The following is a 23630-nucleotide window of genomic DNA, read 5'->3' as shown; positions in this document are numbered from 1 at the left end:
GGACCTGGAAAAGCCCTAATGGTGAAACAAGCAATGAAATTGACTTGTGCACATTCGACGCAGTGGAAATGTCCAAACGAGTTTCTCCCGTCTCGTCCTCACTGCCACGCTCCTGTCGTGTATGCACGCGCTCTGAACAACCCCCGACGCGGCGCATGAGTGTTAGGTACGGTCGGACGCCAAGGGCGATACGTCATCCCCCTACCTTCTACTTGGCCGTACCCCACGGCGCCGAAGAGGTCATTCACCCGACCTTCTCCCAGGATTCGTCGAAAAGAGGATCGACTTCTCCTTCCCGTGCTCGGTAATACAGGAGGAGGGGCCCTCTCTCTGTGCCTGTCACGTGTCATCGACGGAAGCAAGATCCCGCCCACACTTGTAGAGAGCCTATTTAAGGGGCTCCGAAATGTACTTTTGATATACTTCATACTTCATGCTCTTGTTATTTTATTTCAACTACCTTTGAATAAACAGCGCAAGTTTCGCACTAGCTAATCGTCTCGCCCTTGCTCGGTCGCCATGATCTACCGGATGCCTGCAGCCCGCCGACAACGCCACGCTACCCAATAAGTAATGTCGGTCGAGCTTCGATAGGCAGGCGTCGCTACTTCTCGGCAGCAGTACGGTACGCTACCCTGGAGTACGCAAGAAACAGGTTGCTAGCGGAGGGATCGCCTACAAACGCAACAAACTGGTTGCTAACGGTGGGATCGCCCCTGAAGTGCAACACGAGACAGCCGCAGCAGCAGCAGCAGAAGTGGCAAAGTATTGTTGCCACTGCTGTCACTGTTGCCACTGTTGCCACAAATTATGAAGTTTATTATTATACATACATGGAGCATTTTTTTTCACCCGGAAGCTTAGTAAGAAAAAAAATGAAGTGCAAGACACTTGAACCTGCGAAGCTCTAGAGCTTTCGCTACGATAACGTTATAGCGTGATAGTCATTACTCTTATCAATAATTAGATGCGGATATGTCCACCACGAATGTATTTTAATAACAGTATAGCCACTACTTGCACTTAGCGACCACAAAATGGCGAATTAACTTTATTTACCTCTTTGAACATAAATCCATTCAATATAATGCTATAAGGACCTTTAATACCCGCTGCGCTAAAGAGTGGCTACATCATATTGCCTCTGACTCCCAGGTCGGGGATCGCGTCGTGTTACAATCAGCAGCATTAACTTCTGAGGTAGCCTATGTACAGGGGCAAACGTCGCAAGGCACATAAACGTTCGCGAGAATTGAACGACAATGCATGTTAACGCGTGTGTGTGGCGTACATGCAACACTGCACCGTTCTGGACTAGCGATTTCTCGAGCCGTTGACTGCTGGTTGCCGGCGCTTCGTTTGCAGTGACGCTTTTTTTTTTTCGCGTGTACTGCTCTCCCCTCACTTCAGGGCTTCTTGGCACCCGTAAAGGAAGGAAGGAAATCAACTTCATTCAAGGTCCTGCAGGCCACGATAGCTTTGGGGCTTTCATGGAGTGGGCGTCTGCCATTACGGAACTGGGAGGTTGAGTTTCCTGGCGGCGGCGTGGACCTGCTGGACGGCCCAGAGTTGGGGAGCGAGTTATTCGCTCCGGAGCAAAACACTTCATGACGTTGATTTACGCGACGAATAAACGGATATGAACACACTAGTTTTTCTGGAAGAAAAAAGGTAAGTCTGTAGTCCATTACAAGGTCAGCACAACCAGGTCCACCCACTTCTCAGGAAAGCGCCGGTTAGGCCGATGACTCACTCTCCAAGCTAACGCACTTGCTGACGTCGATTTACGCGACGAATAAACGGATGTGAACAGATTGGTTTTTCCGAAAGAAAAAAAGGTAAGTCTAAAGCTCATTACAATGTCAGCGCAGTCAGGCCCAACCACTTCTCTGGAAAGCGTCGATTAGGCGGAAACATCACTCTCCATGCTAATGAACTTGCTGAAGTCGATTTACGCGATGAATAGACGCATATTCACAGATGGGCTTTTCCGAATGAAAAAGGTAAGCCTATGGCCGATTACAATGTTAGCATAGCAAAGTGCACCCGCAACTCTGGAAATCCCCGATTCGCCGGATACATCACTCGCCATGTTAACTCTTACCACGCCAACGAGCCTTGGGAGGGAGCCTTGGCCAGCACCGACCTCGAGGATCAGCAACGGCTGACTGCGAGGGACCAGGACGCGGCCTGAGCTAAGGCGTTCTGGAATGAGGACGCCTCTCCAAAGCTGCATTCACCAAATAAAAATGTTTATTCTCTCTCTCTCACTCTGCATGTTTATGCACTTGCTGAAGTTGATTTCTGCGATGAATAAACGCATATGCAAAGATGGGCTTTTCCAATGAAAAAGGTAAGTCTATAGCCCATTACAATGTCAGCATAGAGAAGTGCACCCACATCTCTTGAAAGAGCTGATTCGGCGGATACATCACTCTTCATGTTTATGCATGTACTGACGTCGATTGAAGCGATTAATAAACGATACGCACAGACATGCCTTTCCCGAAAGAAAAAGGTAAGCCTAGAGCCCATTACAATTTCACAGCAGCCAAGTCCACCCACTTCTGTGGTAAGCGCGGGTTCGGCGGATACATCCCTCCCCACGCTAATGCACTTGCTAAATAGGCGCAGAATAATTTCGTCAAATCAATGAAAAAAAATTAAAATATCGTTTCAGAGAGGCAAAATAAATTTACTCGGAAGTGCATCTCACTAATTTCAGCGAAATCACTACGCACTATCACCGTGGTTGGAGGACTTCTCCTCCCTCTCATTGCAAACTGGCTAGACCTCTGGCGTCCACATTATGCATGCTTCAGACTAAGTGCTATCAGAGTCCTTCCATATGGAAGGACTCTGGTGCTATCCAAAGCTTGTCCTTTTCCATACCATCCCTGTGCAATGGGATGCTTAACCTAACAGCCCCGACTGTGGGGCTGTTAGCAATCTCGCACACATGCTCTTGCAATGCCTCTCGTTACAGGGACCCAATCGCATCACGGAAAAAGAATGGAGCTCTGCCATCCAGAGCTCGGAAGTTTCACGACAAACTTGGGCTGTCCAGAGAGCCCACGATGCGGCGGTGAGGCTCGGCCCACCAGGCCCCACGTGGGATCAGCCCGCAGCTCTGACCTAGAGCAAAGCTTCCCAGGAACTTGTCAATAAAGTTCTTTGTCTGTCTGTCGAAAGCGCAGATTATTCGCAGAGAGGAGTCCCTCCGCAGATTTAGGCGATAAATAAGCGAATAGGCATAGAATATATTCTCGAAAAAAGTGAAAAACAAGCCCATGAAAATATCGTTAAGGAGAGGAAAAATTAATTTGCTCAGTAGTGCCGATTAGTATTCGCAGAGAAGTCTTCCCCCGCACGCGCAAACTACTATTTAGGCGGTAAATACGCGAATAGGCAGAGAATAAATTTTTCGAAAAAACTGAAAAAACACTAAGCCTATAGCCCAGGGAAATATCGTTTTTGAGACGACAAATAAAGTGCCTCGAAAGCGCCAGAACTCGACATATATCAGTGCCTGGGCATGCCTAGAAGCCGTTTAACACGATTAGTAAACGATCAGGCAGAGAATAATTTTCCCCCCAAAATGGAAAAAAACACTAAGCCTATTGCCCAGGAAAATATCGTTTTTGAGACGAAAAATAAAGTGCCTCGCAAGCGCCGGCACTCGACATATATCAGTCCCTGGGCATGCCTAGAAGCCGTTTAACGCGATTAGTAAACGATCAGGCAAAGAATTATTTTCCCCCCAAAATGAAAAAAAAAACACCAAGCCTATAGCCCAGGAAAATATCGTTTTTGAGACGAAAAATAAAGTGCCTCGCAAGCGCCGGCACTCGACATATATCAGTCCCTGGGCATGCCTAGAAGCCGTTTAACACGATTAGTAAACGATCAGGCAGAGAATAATTTTCCCCCGAAAATGGAAAAAACACTAAGCCTATAGCCCAGGAAAATCTCGTTTTTGAGACGAAAAATAAAGTGCCTCGCAAGCGCCGGAACTCGACATATATCAGTCCCTGGGCATGCCTAGAAGCCGTTTAACGCGATTAGTAAACGATCAGGCAGAGAATAATTTTCCCCCGAAAATGGAAAAAACACTAAGCCTATAGCCCAGGAAAATATCGTTTTTGAGACGAAAAATAAAGTGCCTCGAAAGCGCCGGCACTCGACATATATCAGTCCCTGGGCATGCCTAGAAGCCGTTTAACACGATTAGTAAACGATCAGGCAGAGAATAATTTTCCCCCGAAAATGGAAAAAAACACTAAGCCTATAGCCCAGGGAAATCTCGTTTTTGAGACGAAAAATAAACTGCCTCGCAAGCGCCGGAACTCGACATATATCAGTCCCTGGGCATACCTAGAAGCCGTTTAACGCGATTAGTAAACGATCAGGCAGAGAATAATTTTCCCCCGAAAATGGAAAAAAACACTAAGCCTATAGCCCAGGGAAATCTCGTTTTTGAGACGAAAAATAAAGTGCCTCGAAAGCGCCAGAACTCGACATATATCAGTCCCGAGGCATGCCTAGAAGCCGTTTAACACGATTAGTAAACGATCAGGCAGAGAATAATTTTCCCCCGAAAATGGAAAAAAACACTAAGCCTATAGCCCAGGGAAATCTCGTTTTTGAGACGAAAAATAAAGTGCCTCGCAAGCGCCGGCACTCGACATATATCAGTCCCTGGGCATGCCTAGAAGCCGTTTAACACGATTAGTAAACGATCAGGCAAAGAATTATTTTCCCCCCAAAATGAAAAAAAAAACACCAAGCCTATAGCCCAGGAAAATATCGTTTTTGAGACGAAAAATAAAGTGCCTCGCAAGCGCCGGCAGTCGACATATATCAGTCCCTGGGCGTGCCTAGAAGCCGTTTAACACGATTAGTAAACGATCAGGCAGAGAATAATTTTCCCCCGAAAATGGAAAAAAACACTAAGCCTATAGCCCAGGGAAATCTCGTTTTTGAGACGAAAAATAAAGTGCCTCGCAAGCGCCGGCACTCGACATATATCAGTCCCTGGGCATGCCTAGAAGCCGTTTAACACGATTAGTAAACGATCAGGCAGAGAATAATTTTCCCCCGAAAATGGAAAAAAACACTAAGCCTATAGCCCAGGGAAATCTCGTTTTTGAGACGAAAAATAAAGTGCCTCGAAAGCGCCGGCACTCGACATATATCAGTCCCTGGGCATGCCTAGAAGCCGTTTAACACGATTAGTAAACGATCAGGCAGAGAATAATTTTCCCCCGAAAATGGAAAAAAAACACTAAGCCTATAGCACAGGGAAATCTCGTTTTTGAGACGAAAAATAAAGTGCCTCGCAAGCGCCGGAACTCGACATATATCAGTCCCTGGGCATGCCTAGAAGCCGTTTAACGCGATTAGTAAACGATCAGGCAGAGAATAATTTTCCCCCGAAAATGGAAAAAAACACTAAGCCTATAGCCCAGGAAAATATCGTTTTTGAGACGAAAAATAAAGTGCCTCGCAAGCGCCGGCACTCGACATATATCAGTCCCTGGGCATGCCTAGAAGCCGTTTAACACGATTAGTAAACGATCAGGCAGAGAATAATTTTCCCTCGAAAATGGAAAAAAACACAAAGCCTATAGCCCAGGGAAATCTCGTTTTTGAGACGAAAAATAAAGTGCCTCGCAAGCGCCGGAACTCGACATATATCAGTCCCTGGGCATACCTAGAAGCCGTTTAACGCGATTAGTAAACGATCAGGCAGAGAATAATTTTCCCCCGAAAATGGAAAAAAACACTAAGCTTATAGCCCAGGGAAATCTCGTTTTTGAGACGAAAAATAAAGTGCCTCGAAAGCGCCAGAACTCGACATATATCAGTCCCTGGGCATGCCTAGAAGCCGTTTAACACGATCAGTAAACGATCAGGCAGAGAATAATTTTTCCCCGAAAATGGAAGAAACACTAAGCCTATAGCCCAGGAAAATATGGGTTTTGAGACGAAAAATAGAGTGCCTCGAAAGCGCCGGCACTCGACATATATCAGTCCCTGGGGGTGCCTAGAAGCCGTTTAACACGATTAGTAAACGATCAGGCAGAGAATAATTTTCCCCCGAAAATGGAAAAAACACTAAGCCTATAGCCCAGGAAAATATCGGTTTTGAGACGAAAAATAAAGTGCCTCGAAAGCGCCGGCACTCGACATATATCAGTCCCTGGGGGTGCCTAGAAGCCGTTTAACACGATTAGTAAACGATCAGGCAGAGAATAATTTTCCCTCGAAAATGGAAAAAACACTAAGCCTATAGTCCAGGGAAATCTCGTTTTTGAGACGAAAAATAAAAGTGCCTCGCAAGCGCCGGGACTCGACATATATCAGTCCCTGGGCGTGCCTAGAAGCCGTTTAACACGATTAGTAAACGATCAGGCAGAGAATAATTTTCCCCCGAAAATGGAAAAAACACTAAGCCTATAGCCCAGGAAAATATCGGTTTTGAGACGAAAAATAAAGTGCCTCGAAAGCGCCGGCACTCGACATATATCAGTCCCTGGGGGTGCCTAGAAGCCGTTTAACACGATTAGTAAACGATCAGGCAGAGAATAATTTTCCCTCGAAAATGGAAAAAACACTAAGCCTATAGTCCAGGGAAATCTCGTTTTTGAGACGAAAAATAAAAGTGCCTCGCAAGCGCCGGCACTCGACATATATCAGTCCCTGGGCGTGCCTAGAAGCCGTTTAACACGATTAGTAAACGATCAGGCAGAGAATAATTTTCCCCCGAAAATGGAAAAAACACTAAGCCTATAGCCCAGGAAAATATCGGTTTTGAGACGAAAAATAAAGTGCCTCGAAAGCGCCGGAACTCGACATATATCAGTCCCTGGGCGTGCCTAGAAGCCGTTTAACACGATTAGTAAACGATCAGGCAGAGAATAATTTTCCCCCGAAAATGGAAAAAACACTAAGCCTATAGCCCAGGGAAATCTCGTTTTTGAGACGAAAAATAAAGTGCCTCGAAAGCGCCGGCAGTCGACATATATCAGTCCCTGGGCGTGCCTAGAAGCCGTTTAACACGATTAGTAAACGATCAGGCAGAGAATAATTTTCCCCCGAAAATGGAAAAAACACTAAGCCTATAGTCCAGGGAAATCTCGTTTTTGAGACGAAAAATAAAGTGCCTCGAAAGCGCCGGCAGTCGACATATATCAGTCCCTGGGGGTGCCTAGAAGCCGTTTAACACGATTAGTAAACGATCAGGCAGAGAATAATTTTCCCCCGAAAATGGAAAAAACACCAAGCCTATAGCCCAGGGAAATCTCGTTTTTGAGACGAAAAATAAAGTGCCTCGAAAGCGCCGGCACTCGACATATATCAGTCCCTGGGCGTGCCTAGAAGCCGTTTAACACGATTAGTAAACGATCAGGCAGAGAATAATTTTCCCCCGAAAATGGAAAAAATACTAAGCCTATAGCCCAGGGAAATCTCGTTTTTGAGACGAAAAATAAAGTGCCTCGAAAGCGCCGGCAGTCGACATATATCAGTCCCTGGGGGTGCCTAGAAGCCGTTTAACACGATTAGTAAACGATCAGGCAGAGAATAATTTTCCCTCGAAAATGGAAAAAACACTAAGCCTATAGTCCAGGGAAATCTCGTTTTTGAGACGAAAAATAAAGTGCCTCGAAAGCGCCGGCAGTCGACATATATCAGTCCCTGGGGGTGCCTAGAAGCCGTTTAACACGATTAGTAAACGATCAGGCAGAGAATAATTTTCCCCCGAAAATGGAAAAAACACCAAGCCTATAGCCCAGGGAAATCTCGTTTTTGAGACGAAAAATAAAGTGCCTCGAAAGCGCCGGCAGTCGACATATATCAGTCCCTGGGGGTGCCTAGAAGCCGTTTAACACGATTAGTAAACGATCAGGCAGAGAATAATTTTCCCCCGAAAATGGAAAAAACACTAAGCCTATAGTCCAGGGAAATCTCGTTTTTGAGACGAAAAATAAAGTGCCTCGAAAGCGCCGGCAGTCGACATATATCAGTCCCTGGGGGTGCCTAGAAGCCGTTTAACACGATTAGTAAACGATCAGGCAGAGAATAATTTTCCCCCGAAAATGGAAAAAACACCAAGCCTATAGCCCAGGGAAATCTCGTTTTTGAGACGAAAAATAAAGTGCCTCGAAAGCGCCGGCACTCGACATATATCAGTCCCTGGGCGTGCCTAGAAGCCGTTTAACACGATTAGTAAACGATCAGGCAGAGAATAATTTTCCCCCGAAAATGGAAAAAATACTAAGCCTATAGCCCAGGGAAATCTCGTTTTTGAGACGAAAAATAAAGTGCCTCGAAAGCGCCGGCAGTCGACATATATCAGTCCCTGGGGGTGCCTAGAAGCCGTTTAACACGATTAGTAAACGATCAGGCAGAGAATAATTTTCCCTCGAAAATGGAAAAAACACTAAGCCTATAGTCCAGGGAAATCTCGTTTTTGAGACGAAAAATAAAGTGCCTCGAAAGCGCCGGCAGTCGACATATATCAGTCCCTGGGGGTGCCTAGAAGCCGTTTAACACGATTAGTAAACGATCAGGCAGAGAATAATTTTCCCCCGAAAATGGAAAAAACACCAAGCCTATAGCCCAGGGAAATCTCGTTTTTGAGACGAAAAATAAAGTGCCTCGAAAGCGCCGGCAGTCGACATATATCAGTCCCTGGGGGTGCCTAGAAGCCGTTTAACACGATTAGTAAACGATCAGGCAGAGAATAATTTTCCCCCGAAAATGGAAAAAACACTAAGCCTATAGCCCAGGAAAATATCGGTTTTGAGACGAAAAATAAAGTGCCTCGAAAGCGCCGGAACTCGACATATATCAGTCCCTGGGCGTGCCTAGAAGCCGTTTAACACGATTAGTAAACGATCAGGCAGAGAATAATTTTCCCCCGAAAATGGAAAAAACACTAAGCCTATAGCCCAGGGAAATCTCGTTTTTGAGACGAAAAATAAAGTGCCTCGAAAGCGCCGGCAGTCGACATATATCAGTCCCTGGGCGTGCCTAGAAGCCGTTTAACACGATTAGTAAACGATAAGGCAGAGAATAATTTTCCCCCGAAAATGGAAAAAACACTAAGCCTATAGCCCAGGGAAATCTCGTTTTTGAGACGAAAAATAAAGTGCCTCGAAAGCGCCGGCAGTCGACATATATCAGTCCCTGGGGGTGCCTAGAAGCCGTTTAACACGATTAGTAAACGATCAGGCAGAGAATAATTTTCCCCCGAAAATGGAAAAAACACTAAGCCTATAGTCCAGGGAAATCTCGTTTTTGAGACGAAAAATAAAAGTGCCTCGCAAGCGCCGGCACTCGACATATATCAGTCCCTGGGCGTGCCTAGAAGCCGTTTAACACGATTAGTAAACGATCAGGCAGAGAATAATTTTCCCCCGAAAATGGAAAAAACACTAAGCCCAGGAAAATATCGGTTTTGAGACGAAAAATAAAGTGCCTCGAAAGCGCCGGAACTCGACATATATCAGTCCCTGGGCGTGCCTAGAAGCCGTTTAACACGATTAGTAAACGATCAGGCAGAGAATAATTTTCCCCCGAAAATGGAAAAAACACTAAGCCTATAGCCCAGGAAAATATCGGTTTTGAGACGAAAAATAAAGTGCCTCGCAAGCGCCGGCACTCCACATATATCAGTCCCTGAGCATGCCTAGAAGCCGTTTAACACGATTAGTAAACGATCAGGCAGAGAATAATTTTCCCCCGAAAATGGAAAAAACACTAAGCCTATAGCCCAGGGAAATCTCGTTTTTGAGACGAAAAATAAAGTGCCTCGAAAGCGCCGGAACTCGACATATATCAGTCCCTGGGCGTGCCTAGAAGCCGTTTAACACGATTAGTAAACGATCAGGCAGAGAATAATTTTCCCCCGAAAATGGAAAAAACACTAAGCCTATAGCCCAGGGAAATCTCGTTTTTCAGACGAAAAATAAAGTGCCTCGAAAGCGCCGGCAGTCGACATATATCAGTCCCTGGGCGTGCCTAGAAGCCGTTTAACACGATTAGTAAACGATCAGGCAGAGAATAATTTTCCCCCGAAAATGGAAAAAACACTAAGCCTATAGTCCAGGGAAATCTCGTTTTTGAGACGAAAAATAAAGTGCCTCGAAAGCGCCGGCAGTCGACATATATCAGTCCCTGGGGGTGCCTAGAAGCCGTTTAACACGATTAGTAAACGATCAGGCAGAGAATAATTTTCCCCCGAAAATGGAAAAAACTCTAAGCCTATAGCCCAGGAAAATCTCGTTTTTGAGACGAAAAATAAAAGTGCCTCGCAAGCGCCGGCACTCGACATATATCAGTCCCTGGGCGTGCCTAGAAGCCGTTTAACACGATTAGTAAACGATCAGGCAGAGAATAATTTTCCCCCGAAAATGGAAAAAACACTAAGCCTATAGCCCAGGAAAATCTCGTTTTTGAGACGAAAAATAAAGTGCCTCGCAAGCGCCGGAACTCGACATATATCAGTCCCTGGGCATGCCTAGAAGCCGTTTAACGCGATTAGTAAACGATCAGGCAGAGAATAATTTTCCCCCGAAAATGGAAAAAACACTAAGCCTATAGCCCAGGAAAATATCGTTTTTGAGACGAAAAATAAAGTGCCTCGAAAGCGCCGGCACTCGACATATATCAGTCCCTGGGCATGCCTAGAAGCCGTTTAACACGATTAGTAAACGATCAGGCAGAGAATAATTTTCCCCCGAAAATGGAAAAAAACACTAAGCCTATAGCCCAGGGAAATCTCGTTTTTGAGACGAAAAATAAACTGCCTCGCAAGCGCCGGAACTCGACATATATCAGTCCCTGGGCATACCTAGAAGCCGTTTAACGCGATTAGTAAACGATCAGGCAGAGAATAATTTTCCCCCGAAAATGGAAAAAAACACTAAGCCTATAGCCCAGGGAAATCTCGTTTTTGAGACGAAAAATAAAGTGCCTCGAAAGCGCCAGAACTCGACATATATCAGTCCCGAGGCATGCCTAGAAGCCGTTTAACACGATTAGTAAACGATCAGGCAGAGAATAATTTTCCCCCGAAAATGGAAAAAAACACTAAGCCTATAGCCCAGGGAAATCTCGTTTTTGAGACGAAAAATAAAGTGCCTCGCAAGCGCCGGCACTCGACATATATCAGTCCCTGGGCATGCCTAGAAGCCGTTTAACACGATTAGTAAACGATCAGGCAAAGAATTATTTTCCCCCCAAAATGAAAAAAAAAAACACCAAGCCTATAGCCCAGGAAAATATCGTTTTTGAGACGAAAAATAAAGTGCCTCGCAAGCGCCGGCACTCGACATATATCAGTCCCTGCGCGTGCCTAGAAGCCGTTTAACACGATTAGTAAACGATCAGGCAGAGAATAATTTTCCCCCGAAAATGGAAAAAAACACTAAGCCTATAGCCCAGGGAAATCTCGTTTTTGAGACGAAAAATAAAGTGCCTCGCAAGCGCCGGCACTCGACATATATCAGTCCCTGGGCATGCCTAGAAGCCGTTTAACACGATTAGTAAACGATCAGGCAGAGAATAATTTTCCCCCGAAAATGGAAAAAAACACTAAGCCTATAGCCCAGGGAAATCTCGTTTTTGAGACGAAAAATAAAGTGCCTCGAAAGCGCCGGCACTCGACATATATCAGTCCCTGGGCATGCCTAGAAGCCGTTTAACACGATTAGTAAACGATCAGGCAGAGAATAATTTTCCCCCGAAAATGGAAAAAAAACACTAAGCCTATAGCACAGGGAAATCTCGTTTTTGAGACGAAAAATAAAGTGCCTCGCAAGCGCCGGAACTCGACATATATCAGTCCCTGGGCATGCCTAGAAGCCGTTTAACACGATTAGTAAACGATCAGGCAGAGAATAATTTTCCCCCGAAAATGGAAAAAAAACACTAAGCCTATAGCACAGGGAAATCTCGTTTTTGAGACGAAAAATAAAGTGCCTCGCAAGCGCCGGAACTCGACATATATCAGTCCCTGGGCATGCCTAGAAGCCGTTTAACGCGATTAGTAAACGATCAGGCAGAGAATAATTTTCCCCCGAAAATGGAAAAAAACACTAAGCCTATAGCCCAGGAAAATATCGTTTTTGAGACGAAAAATAAAGTGCCTCGCAAGCGCCGGCACTCGACATATATCAGTCCCTGGGCATGCCTAGAAGCCGTTTAACACGATTAGTAAACGATCAGGCAGAGAATAATTTTCCCTCGAAAATGGAAAAAAACACAAAGCCTATAGCCCAGGGAAATCTCGTTTTTGAGACGAAAAATAAAGTGCCTCGCAAGCGCCGGAACTCGACATATATCAGTCCCTGGGCATACCTAGAAGCCGTTTAACGCGATTAGTAAACGATCAGGCAGAGAATAATTTTCCCCCGAAAATGGAAAAAAACACTAAGCTTATAGCCCAGGGAAATCTCGTTTTTGAGACGAAAAATAAAGTGCCTCGAAAGCGCCAGAACTCGACATATATCAGTCCCTGGGCATGCCTAGAAGCCGTTTAACACGATCAGTAAACGATCAGGCAGAGAATAATTTTTCCCCGAAAATGGAAGAAACACTAAGCCTATAGCCCAGGAAAATATGGGTTTTGAGACGAAAAATAGAGTGCCTCGAAAGCGCCGGCACTCGACATATATCAGTCCCTGGGGGTGCCTAGAAGCCGTTTAACACGATTAGTAAACGATCAGGCAGAGAATAATTTTCCCCCGAAAATGGAAAAAACACTAAGCCTATAGCCCAGGAAAATATCGGTTTTGAGACGAAAAATAAAGTGCCTCGAAAGCGCCGGCACTCGACATATATCAGTCCCTGGGGGTGCCTAGAAGCCGTTTAACACGATTAGTAAACGATCAGGCAGAGAATAATTTTCCCTCGAAAATGGAAAAAACACTAAGCCTATAGTCCAGGGAAATCTCGTTTTTGAGACGAAAAATAAAAGTGCCTCGCAAGCGCCGGGACTCGACATATATCAGTCCCTGGGCGTGCCTAGAAGCCGTTTAACACGATTAGTAAACGATCAGGCAGAGAATAATTTTCCCCCGAAAATGGAAAAAACACTAAGCCTATAGCCCAGGAAAATATCGGTTTTGAGACGAAAAATAAAGTGCCTCGAAAGCGCCGGCACTCGACATATATCAGTCCCTGGGGGTGCCTAGAAGCCGTTTAACACGATTAGTAAACGATCAGGCAGAGAATAATTTTCCCTCGAAAATGGAAAAAACACTAAGCCTATAGTCCAGGGAAATCTCGTTTTTGAGACGAAAAATAAAAGTGCCTCGCAAGCGCCGGCACTCGACATATATCAGTCCCTGGGCGTGCCTAGAAGCCGTTTAACACGATTAGTAAACGATCAGGCAGAGAATAATTTTCCCCCGAAAATGGAAAAAACACTAAGCCTATAGCCCAGGAAAATATCGGTTTTGAGACGAAAAATAAAGTGCCTCGAAAGCGCCGGAACTCGACATATATCAGTCCCTGGGCGTGCCTAGAAGCCGTTTAACACGATTAGTAAACGATCAGGCAGAGAATAATTTTCCCCCGAAAATGGAAAAAACACTAAGCCTATAGCCCAGGGAAATCTCGTTTTTGAGACGAAAAATAAAGTGCCTCGAAAGCGCCGGCAGTCGACATATATCAGTCCCTGGGCGTGCCTAGAAGCCGTTTAACACGATTAGTAAACGATCAGGCAGAGAATAATTTTCCCCCGAAAATGGAAAAAACACTAAGCCTATAGTCCAGGGAAATCTCGTTTTTGAGACGAAAAATAAAGTGCCTCGAAAGCGCCGGCAGTCGACATATATCAGTCCCTGGGGGTGCCTAGAAGCCGTTTAACACGATTAGTAAACGATCAGGCAGAGAATAATTTTCCCCCGAAAATGGAAAAAACACCAAGCCTATAGCCCAGGGAAATCTCGTTTTTGAGACGAAAAATAAAGTGCCTCGAAAGCGCCGGCACTCGACATATATCAGTCCCTGGGCGTGCCTAGAAGCCGTTTAACACGATTAGTAAACGATCAGGCAGAGAATAATTTTCCCCCGAAAATGGAAAAAATACTAAGCCTATAGCCCAGGGAAATCTCGTTTTTGAGACGAAAAATAAAGTGCCTCGAAAGCGCCGGCAGTCGACATATATCAGTCCCTGGGGGTGCCTAGAAGCCGTTTAACACGATTAGTAAACGATCAGGCAGAGAATAATTTTCCCTCGAAAATGGAAAAAACACTAAGCCTATAGTCCAGGGAAATCTCGTTTTTGAGACGAAAAATAAAGTGCCTCGAAAGCGCCGGCAGTCGACATATATCAGTCCCTGGGGGTGCCTAGAAGCCGTTTAACACGATTAGTAAACGATCAGGCAGAGAATAATTTTCCCCCGAAAATGGAAAAAACACCAAGCCTATAGCCCAGGGAAATCTCGTTTTTGAGACGAAAAATAAAGTGCCTCGAAAGCGCCGGCAGTCGACATATATCAGTCCCTGGGGGTGCCTAGAAGCCGTTTAACACGATTAGTAAACGATCAGGCAGAGAATAATTTTCCCCCGAAAATGGAAAAAACACTAAGCCTATAGTCCAGGGAAATCTCGTTTTTGAGACGAAAAATAAAGTGCCTCGAAAGCGCCGGCAGTCGACATATATCAGTCCCTGGGGGTGCCTAGAAGCCGTTTAACACGATTAGTAAACGATCAGGCAGAGAATAATTTTCCCCCGAAAATGGAAAAAACACCAAGCCTATAGCCCAGGGAAATCTCGTTTTTGAGACGAAAAATAAAGTGCCTCGAAAGCGCCGGCACTCGACATATATCAGTCCCTGGGCGTGCCTAGAAGCCGTTTAACACGATTAGTAAACGATCAGGCAGAGAATAATTTTCCCCCGAAAATGGAAAAAATACTAAGCCTATAGCCCAGGGAAATCTCGTTTTTGAGACGAAAAATAAAGTGCCTCGAAAGCGCCGGCAGTCGATATATATCAGTCCCTGGGGGTGCCTAGAAGCCGTTTAACACGATTAGTAAACGATCAGGCAGAGAATAATTTTCCCTCGAAAATGGAAAAAACACTAAGCCTATAGTCCAGGGAAATCTCGTTTTTGAGACGAAAAATAAAGTGCCTCGAAAGCGCCGGCAGTCGACATATATCAGTCCCTGGGGGTGCCTAGAAGCCGTTTAACACGATTAGTAAACGATCAGGCAGAGAATAATTTTCCCCCGAAAATGGAAAAAACACCAAGCCTATAGCCCAGGGAAATCTCGTTTTTGAGACGAAAAATAAAGTGCCTCGAAAGCGCCGGCAGTCGACATATATCAGTCCCTGGGGGTGCCTAGAAGCCGTTTAACACGATTAGTAAACGATCAGGCAGAGAATAATTTTCCCCCGAAAATGGAAAAAACACTAAGCCTATAGCCCAGGAAAATATCGGTTTTGAGACGAAAAATAAAGTGCCTCGAAAGCGCCGGAACTCGACATATATCAGTCCCTGGGCGTGCCTAGAAGCCGTTTAACACGATTAGTAAACGATCAGGCAGAGAATAATTTTCCCCCGAAAATGGAAAAAACACTAAGCCTATAGCCCAGGGAAATCTCGTTTTTGAGACGAAAAATAAAGTGCCTCGAAAGCGCCGGCAGTCGACATATATCAGTCCCTGGGCGTGCCTAGAAGCCGTTTAACACGATTAGTAAACGATAAGGCAGAGAATAATTTTCCCCCGAAAATGGAAAAAACACTAAGCCTATAGCCCAGGGAAATCTCGTTTTTGAGACGAAAAATAAAGTGCCTCGAAAGCGCCGGCAGTCGACATATATCAGTCCCTGGGGGTGCCTAGAAGCCGTTTAACACGATTAGTAAACGATCAGGCAGAGAATAATTTTCCCCCGAAAATGGAAAAAACACTAAGCCTATAGTCCAGGGAAATCTCGTTTTTGAGACGAAAAATAAAAGTGCCTCGCAAGCGCCGGCACTCGACATATATCAGTCCCTGGGCGTGCCTAGAAGCCGTTTAACACGATTAGTAAACGATCAGGCAGAGAATAATTTTCCCCCGAAAATGGAAAAAACACTAAGCCCAGGAAAATATCGGTTTTGAGACGAAAAATAAAGTGCCTCGAAAGCGCCGGAACTCGACATATATCAGTCCCTGGGCGTGCCTAGAAGCCGTTTAACACGATTAGTAAACGATCAGGCAGAGAATAATTTTCCCCCGAAAATGGAAAAAACACTAAGCCTATAGCCCAGGAAAATATCGGTTTTGAGACGAAAAATAAAGTGCCTCGCAAGCGCCGGCACTCCACATATATCAGTCCCTGAGCATGCCTAGAAGCCGTTTAACACGATTAGTAAACGATCAGGCAGAGAATAATTTTCCCCCGAAAATGGAAAAAACACTAAGCCTATAGCCCAGGGAAATCTCGTTTTTGAGACGAAAAATAAAGTGCCTCGAAAGCGCCGGAACTCGACATATATCAGTCCCTGGGCGTGCCTAGAAGCCGTTTAACACGATTAGTAAACGATCAGGCAGAGAATAATTTTCCCCCGAAAATGGAAAAAACACTAAGCCTATAGCCCAGGGAAATCTCGTTTTTGAGACGAAAAATAAAGTGCCTCGAAAGCGCCGGCAGTCGACATATATCAGTCCCTGGGCGTGCCTAGAAGCCGTTTAACACGATTAGTAAACGATCAGGCAGAGAATAATTTTCCCCCGAAAATGGAAAAAACACTAAGCCTATAGTCCAGGGAAATCTCGTTTTTGAGACGAAAAATAAAGTGCCTCGAAAGCGCCGGCAGTCGACATATATCAGTCCCTGGGGGTGCCTAGAAGCCGTTTAACACGATTAGTAAACGATCAGGCAGAGAATAATTTTCCCCCGAAAATGGAAAAAACTCTAAGCCTATAGCCCAGGAAAATCTCGTTTTTGAGACGAAAAATAAAAGTGCCTCGCAAGCGCCGGCACTCGACATATATCAGTCCCTGGGCGTGCCTAGAAGCCGTTTAACACGATTAGTAAACGATCAGGCAGAGAATAATTTTCCCCCGAAAATGGAAAAAACACTAAGCCTATAGCCCAGGAAAATATCGGTTTTGAGACGAAAAATAAAGTGCCTCGAAAGCGCCGGAACTCGACATATATCAGTCCCTGGGCGTGCCTAGAAGCCGTTTAACACGATTAGTAAACGATCAGGCAGAGAATAATTTTCCCCCGAAAATGGAAAAAACACTAAGCCTATAGCCCAGGAAAATATCGGTTTTGAGACGAAAAATAAAGTGCCTCGCAAGCGCCGGCACTCCACATATATCAGTCCCTGGGCATGCCTAGAAGCCGTTTAACACGATTAGTAAACGATCAGGCAGAGAATAATTTTCCCCCGAAAATGGAAAAAACACTAAGCCTATAGCCCAGGGAAATCTCGTTTTTGAGACGAAAAATAAAGTGCCTCGAAAGCGCCGGAACTCGACATATATCAGTCCCTGGGGGTGCCTAGAAGCCGTTTAACACGATTAGTAAACGATCAGGCAGAGAATAATTTTCCCCCGAAAATGGAAAAAACACCAAGCCTATAGCCCAGGGAAATCTCGTTTTTGAGACGAAAAATAAAGTGCCTCGAAAGCGCCGGCACTCGATATATATCAGTCCCTGGGGGTGCCTAGAAGCCGTTTAACACGATTAGTAAACGATCAGGCAGAGAATAATTTTCCCCCGAAAATGGAAAAAACACTAAGCCTATAGCCCAGGAAAATATCGGTTTTGAGACGAAAAATAAAGTGCCTCGAAAGCGCCGGAACTCGACATATATCAGTCCCTGGGGGTGCCTAGAAGCCGTTTAACACGATTAGTAAACGATCAGGCAGAGAATAATTTTCCCCCGAAAATGGAAAAAACACCAAGCCTATAGCCCAGGAAAATATGGGTTTTGAGACGAAAAATAAAGTGCCTCGAAAGCGCCGGCACTCGACATATATCAGTCCCTGGGGGTGCCTAGAAGCCGTTTAACACGATTAGTAAACGATCAGGCAGAGAATAATTTTCCCCCGAAAATGGAAAAAACACTAAGCCTATAGCCCAGGAAAATATCGGTTTTGAGACGAAAAATAAAGTGCCTCGAAAGCGCCGGAACTCGACATATATCAGTCCCTGGGGGTGCCTAGAAGCCGTTTAACACGATTAGTAAACGATCAGGCAGAGAATAATTTTCCCCCGAAAATGGAAAAAACACTAAGCCTATAGCCCAGGGAAATCTCGTTTTTGAGACGAAAAATAAAGTGCCTCGAAAGCGCCGGCACTCGACATATATCAGTCCCTGGGGGTGCCTAGAAGCCGGTTAACACGATTAGTAAACGATCAGGCAGAGAATAATTTTCCCCCGAAAATGGAAAAAACACTAGGCCTATAGCCCAGGAAAATATCGGTTTTGAGACGAAAAATAAAGTGCCTCGAAAGCGCCGGCACTCGACATATATCAGTCCCTGGGGGTGCCTAGAAGCCGGTTAACACGATTAGTAAACGATCAGGCAGAGAATAATTTTCCCCCGAAAATGGAAAAAACACTAAGCCTATAGCCCAGGGAAATCTCGTTTTTGAGACGAAAAATAAAGTGCCTCGAAAGCGCCGGCACTCGACATATATCAGTCCCTGGGGGTGCCTAGAAGCCGGTTAACACGATTAGTAAACGATCAGGCAGAGAATAATTTTCCCCCGAAAATGGAAAAAACACTAGGCCTATAGCCCAGGAAAATATCGGTTTTGAGACGAAAAATAAAGTGCCTCGAAAGCGCCGGCACTCGACATGTATCAGTCCCTGGGGGTGCCTAGAAGCCGTTTAACACGATTAGTAAACGATCAGGCAGAGAATAATTTTCCCCCGAAAATGGAAAAAACACTAAGCCTATAGCCCAGGGAAATCTCGTTTTTGAGACGAAAAATAAAGTGCCTCGAAAGCGCCGGCACTCGACATATATCAGTCCCTGGGGGTGCCTAGAAGCCGTTTAACACGATTAGTAAACGATCAGGCAGAGAATAATTTTCCCCCGAAAATGGAAAAAACACTAAGCCTATAGCCCAGGAAAATATCGGTTTTGAGACGAAAAATAAAGTGCCTCGAAAGCGCCGGCACTCGACATATATCAGTCCCTGGGGGTGCCTAGAAGCCGTTTAACACGATTAGTAAACGATCAGGCAGAGAATAATTTTCCCCCGAAAATGGAAAAAACACTAAGCCTATAGCCCAGGGAAATCTCGTTTTTGAGACGAAAAATAAAGTGCCTCGAAAGCGCCGGCACTCGACATATATCAGTCCCTGGGGGTGCCTAGAAGCCGTTTAACACGATTAGTAAACGATCAGGCAGAGAATAATTTTCCCCCGAAAATGGAAAAAACACCAAGCCTATATCCCAGGAAAATATGGGTTTTGAGACGAAAAATAAAGTGCCTCGAAAGCGCCGGCACTCGACATATATCAGTCCCTGGGGGTGCCTAGAAGCCGTTTAACACGATTAGTAAACGATCAGGCAGAGAATAATTTTCCCCCGAAAATGGAAAAAATACTAAGCCTATAGCCCAGGAAAATCTCGTTTTTGAGACGAAAAATAAAGTGCCTCGAAAGCGCCGGCACTCGACATATATCAGTCCCTGGGGGTGCCTAGAAGCCGTTTAACACGATTAGTAAACGATCAGGCAGAGAATAATTTTCCCCCGAAAATGGAAAAAACACTAAGCCTATAGCCCAGGAAAATCTCGTTTTTGAGACGAAAAATAAAGTGCCTCGAAAGCGCCGGCACTCGACATATATCAGTCCCTGGGGGTGCCTAGAAGCCGTTTAACACGATTAGTAAACGATCAGGCAGAGAATAATTTTCCCCCGAAAATGGAAAAAACACCAAGCCTATAGCCCAGGAAAATATGGGTTTTGAGACGAAAAATAAAGTGCCTCGAAAGCGCCGGCACTCGACATATATCAGTCCCTGGGGGTGCCTAGAAGCCGTTTAACACGATTAGTAAACGATCAGGCAGAGAATAATTTTCCCCCGAAAATGGAAAAAATACTAAGCCTATAGCCCAGGGAAGTATCTTTTTTGAGACGAAAAATAAAGTGCCTTGAAAGCGCCGGCACTCGACATATATCAGTCCCTGGGCGTGCCTAGAAGCCGTTTAACACGATTAGTAAACGATCAGGCAGAGAATAATTTTCCCCCGAAAATGGAAAAAACACTAAGCCTATAGCCCAGGAAAATCTCGTTTTTGAGACGAAAAATAAAGTGCCTCGAAAGCGCCGGCACTCGACATATATCAGTCCCTGGGGGTGCCTAGAAGCCGTTTAACACGATTAGTAAACGATCAGGCAGAGAATAATTTTCCCCCGAAAATGGAAAAAAACACCAAGCCTATAGCCCAGGAAAATCTCGTTTTTGAGACGAAAAATAAAGTGCCTCGAAAGCGCCGGCACTCGACATATATCAGTCCCTGGGGGTGCCTAGAAGCCGTTTAACACGATTAGTAAACGATCAGGCAGAGAATAATTTTCCCCCGAAAATGGAAAAAACACCAAGCCTATAGCCCAGGAAAATATGGGTTTTGAGACGAAAAATAAAGTGCCTCGAAAGCGCCGGCACTCGACATATATCAGTCCCTGGGGGTGCCTAGAAGCCGTTTAACACGATTAGTAAACGATCAGGCAGAGAATAATTTTCCCCCGAAAATGGAAAAAATACTAAGCCTATAGCCCAGGGAAGTATCTTTTTTGAGACGAAAAATAAAGTGCCTTGAAAGCGCCGGCACTCGACATATATCAGTCCCTGGGCGTGCCTAGAAGCCGTTTAACACGATTAGTAAACGATCAGGCAGAGAATAATTTTCCCCCGAAAATGGAAAAAACACTAAGCCTATAGCCCAGGAAAATCTCGTTTTTGAGACGAAAAATAAAGTGCCTCGAAAGCGCCGGCACTCGACATATATCAGTCCCTGGGGGTGCCTAGAAGCCGTTTAACACGATTAGTAAACGATCAGGCAGAGAATAATTTTCCCCCGAAAATGGAAAAAAACACCAAGCCTATAGCCCAGGAAAATATGGGTTTTGAGACGAAAAATAAAGTGCCTCGAAAGCGCCGGCACTCGACATATATCAGTCCCTGGGGGTGCCTAGAAGCCGTTTAACACGATTAGTAAACGATCAGGCAAAGAATAATTTTCCCCCGAAAATGGAAAAAACACTAAGCCTATAGCCCAGGAAAATCTCGTTTTTGAGACGAAAAATAAAGTGCCTCGAAAGCGCCGGCACTCGACATATATCAGTCCCTGGGGGTGCCTAGAAGCCGTTTAACACGATTAGTAAACGATCAGGCAGAGAATAATTTTCCCCCGAAAATGGAAAAAACACCAAGCCTATAGCCCAGGAAAATATGGGTTTTGAGACGAAAAATAAAGTGCCTCGAAAGCGCCGGCACTCGACATATATCAGTCCCTGGGGGTGCCTAGAAGCCGTTTAACACGATTAGTAAACGATCAGGCAAAGAATAATTTTCCCCCGAAAATGGAAAAAACACTAAGCCTATAGCCCAGGGAAATCTCGTTTTTGAGACGAAAAATAAAGTGCCTCGAAAGCGCCGGCACTCGACATATATCAGTCCCTGGGGGTGCCTAGAAGCCGTTTAACACGATTAGTAAACGATCAGGCAGAGAATAATTTTCCCCCGAAAATGGAAAAAACACTAAGCCTATAGCCCAGGAAAATATCGGTTTTGAGACGAAAAATAAAGTGCCTCGAAAGCGCCGGCACTCGACATATATCAGTCCCTGGGGGTGCCTAGAAGCCGTTTAACACGATTAGTAAACGATCAGGCAGAGAATAATTTTCCCCCGAAAATGGAAAAAACACTAAGCCTATAGCCCAGGGAAATCTCGTTTTTGAGACGAAAAATAAAGTGCCTCGAAAGCGCCGGCACTCGACATATATCAGTCCCTGGGGGTGCCTAGAAGCCGTTTAACACGATTAGTAAACGATCAGGCAGAGAATAATTTTCCCCCGAAAATGGAAAAAACACCAAGCCTATATCCAAGGAAAATATGGGTTTTGAGACGAAAAATAAAGTGCCTCGAAAGCGCCGGCACTCGACATATATCAGTCCCTGGGGGTGCCTAGAAGCCGTTTAACACGATTAGTAAACGATCAGGCAGAGAATAATTTTCCCCCGAAAATGGAAAAAATACTAAGCCTATAGCCCAGGAAAATCTCGTTTTTGAGACGAAAAATAAAGTGCCTCGAAAGCGCCGGCACTCGACATATATCAGTCCCTGGGCATGCCTAGAAGCCGTTTAACACGATTAGTAAACGATCAGGCAGAGAATAATTTTCCCCCGAAAATGGAAAAAAACACTAAGCCTATAGCCCAGGGAAATCTCGTTTTTGAGACGAAAAATAAAGTGCCTCGAAAGCGCCAGAACTCGACATATATCAGTCCCGAGGCATGCCTAGAAGCCGTTTAACACGATTAGTAAACGATCAGGCAGAGAATAATTTTCCCCCGAAAATGGAAAAAAACACTAAGCCTATAGCCCAGGGAAATCTCGTTTTTGAGACGAAAAATAAAGTGCCTCGCAAGCGCCGGCACTCGACATATATCAGTCCCTGGGCATGCCTAGAAGCCGTTTAACACGATTAGTAAACGATCAGGCAAAGAATTATTTTCCCCCCAAAATGAAAAAAAAAACACCAAGCCTATAGCCCAGGAAAATATCGTTTTTGAGACGAAAAATAAAGTGCCTCGCAAGCGCCGGCACTCGACATATATCAGTCCCTGGGCGTGCCTAGAAGCCGTTTAACACGATTAGTAAACGATCAGGCAGAGAATAATTTTCCCCCGAAAATGGAAAAAAACACTAAGCCTATAGCCCAGGGAAATCTCGTTTTTGAGACGAAAAATAAAGTGCCTCGCAAGCGCCGGCACTCGACATATATCAGTCCCTGGGCATGCCTAGAAGCCGTTTAACATGATTAGTAAACGATCAGGCAGAGAATAATTTTCCCCCGAAAATGGAAAAAAACACTAAGCCTATAGCCCAGGGAAATCTCGTTTTTGAGACGAAAAATAAAGTGCCTCGAAAGCGCCGGCACTCGACATATATCAGTCCCTGGGCATGCCTAGAAGCCGTTTAACACGATTAGTAAACGATCAGGCAGAGAATAATTTTCCCCCGAAAATGGAAAAAAAACACTAAGCCTATAGCACAGGGAAATCTCGTTTTTGAGACGAAAAATAAAGTGCCTCGAAAGCGCCGGCACTCGACATATATCAGTCCCTGGGCATGCCTAGAAGCCGTTTAACACGATTAGTAAACGATCAGGCAGAGAATAATTTTCCCCCGAAAATGGAAAAAAAACACTAAGCCTATAGCCCAGGGAAATCTCGTTTTTGAGACGAAAAATAAAGTGCCTCGAAAGCGCCGGCACTCGACATATATCAGTCCCTGGGCATGCCTAGAAGCCGTTTAACACGATTAGTAAACGATCAGGCAGAGAATAATTTTCCCCCGAAAATGGAAAAAAAACACTAAGCCTATAGCACAGGGAAATCTCGTTTTTGAGACGAAAAATAAAGTGCCTCGCAA

The sequence above is a fragment of the Dermacentor albipictus genome, chromosome 10 (genome assembly GCF_038994185.2).
Source record: "Dermacentor albipictus isolate Rhodes 1998 colony chromosome 10, USDA_Dalb.pri_finalv2, whole genome shotgun sequence".
NCBI lineage: Eukaryota > Metazoa > Arthropoda > Arachnida > Ixodida > Ixodidae > Dermacentor > Dermacentor albipictus.
Note: the sequence above shows the minus strand (reverse complement) of the source record.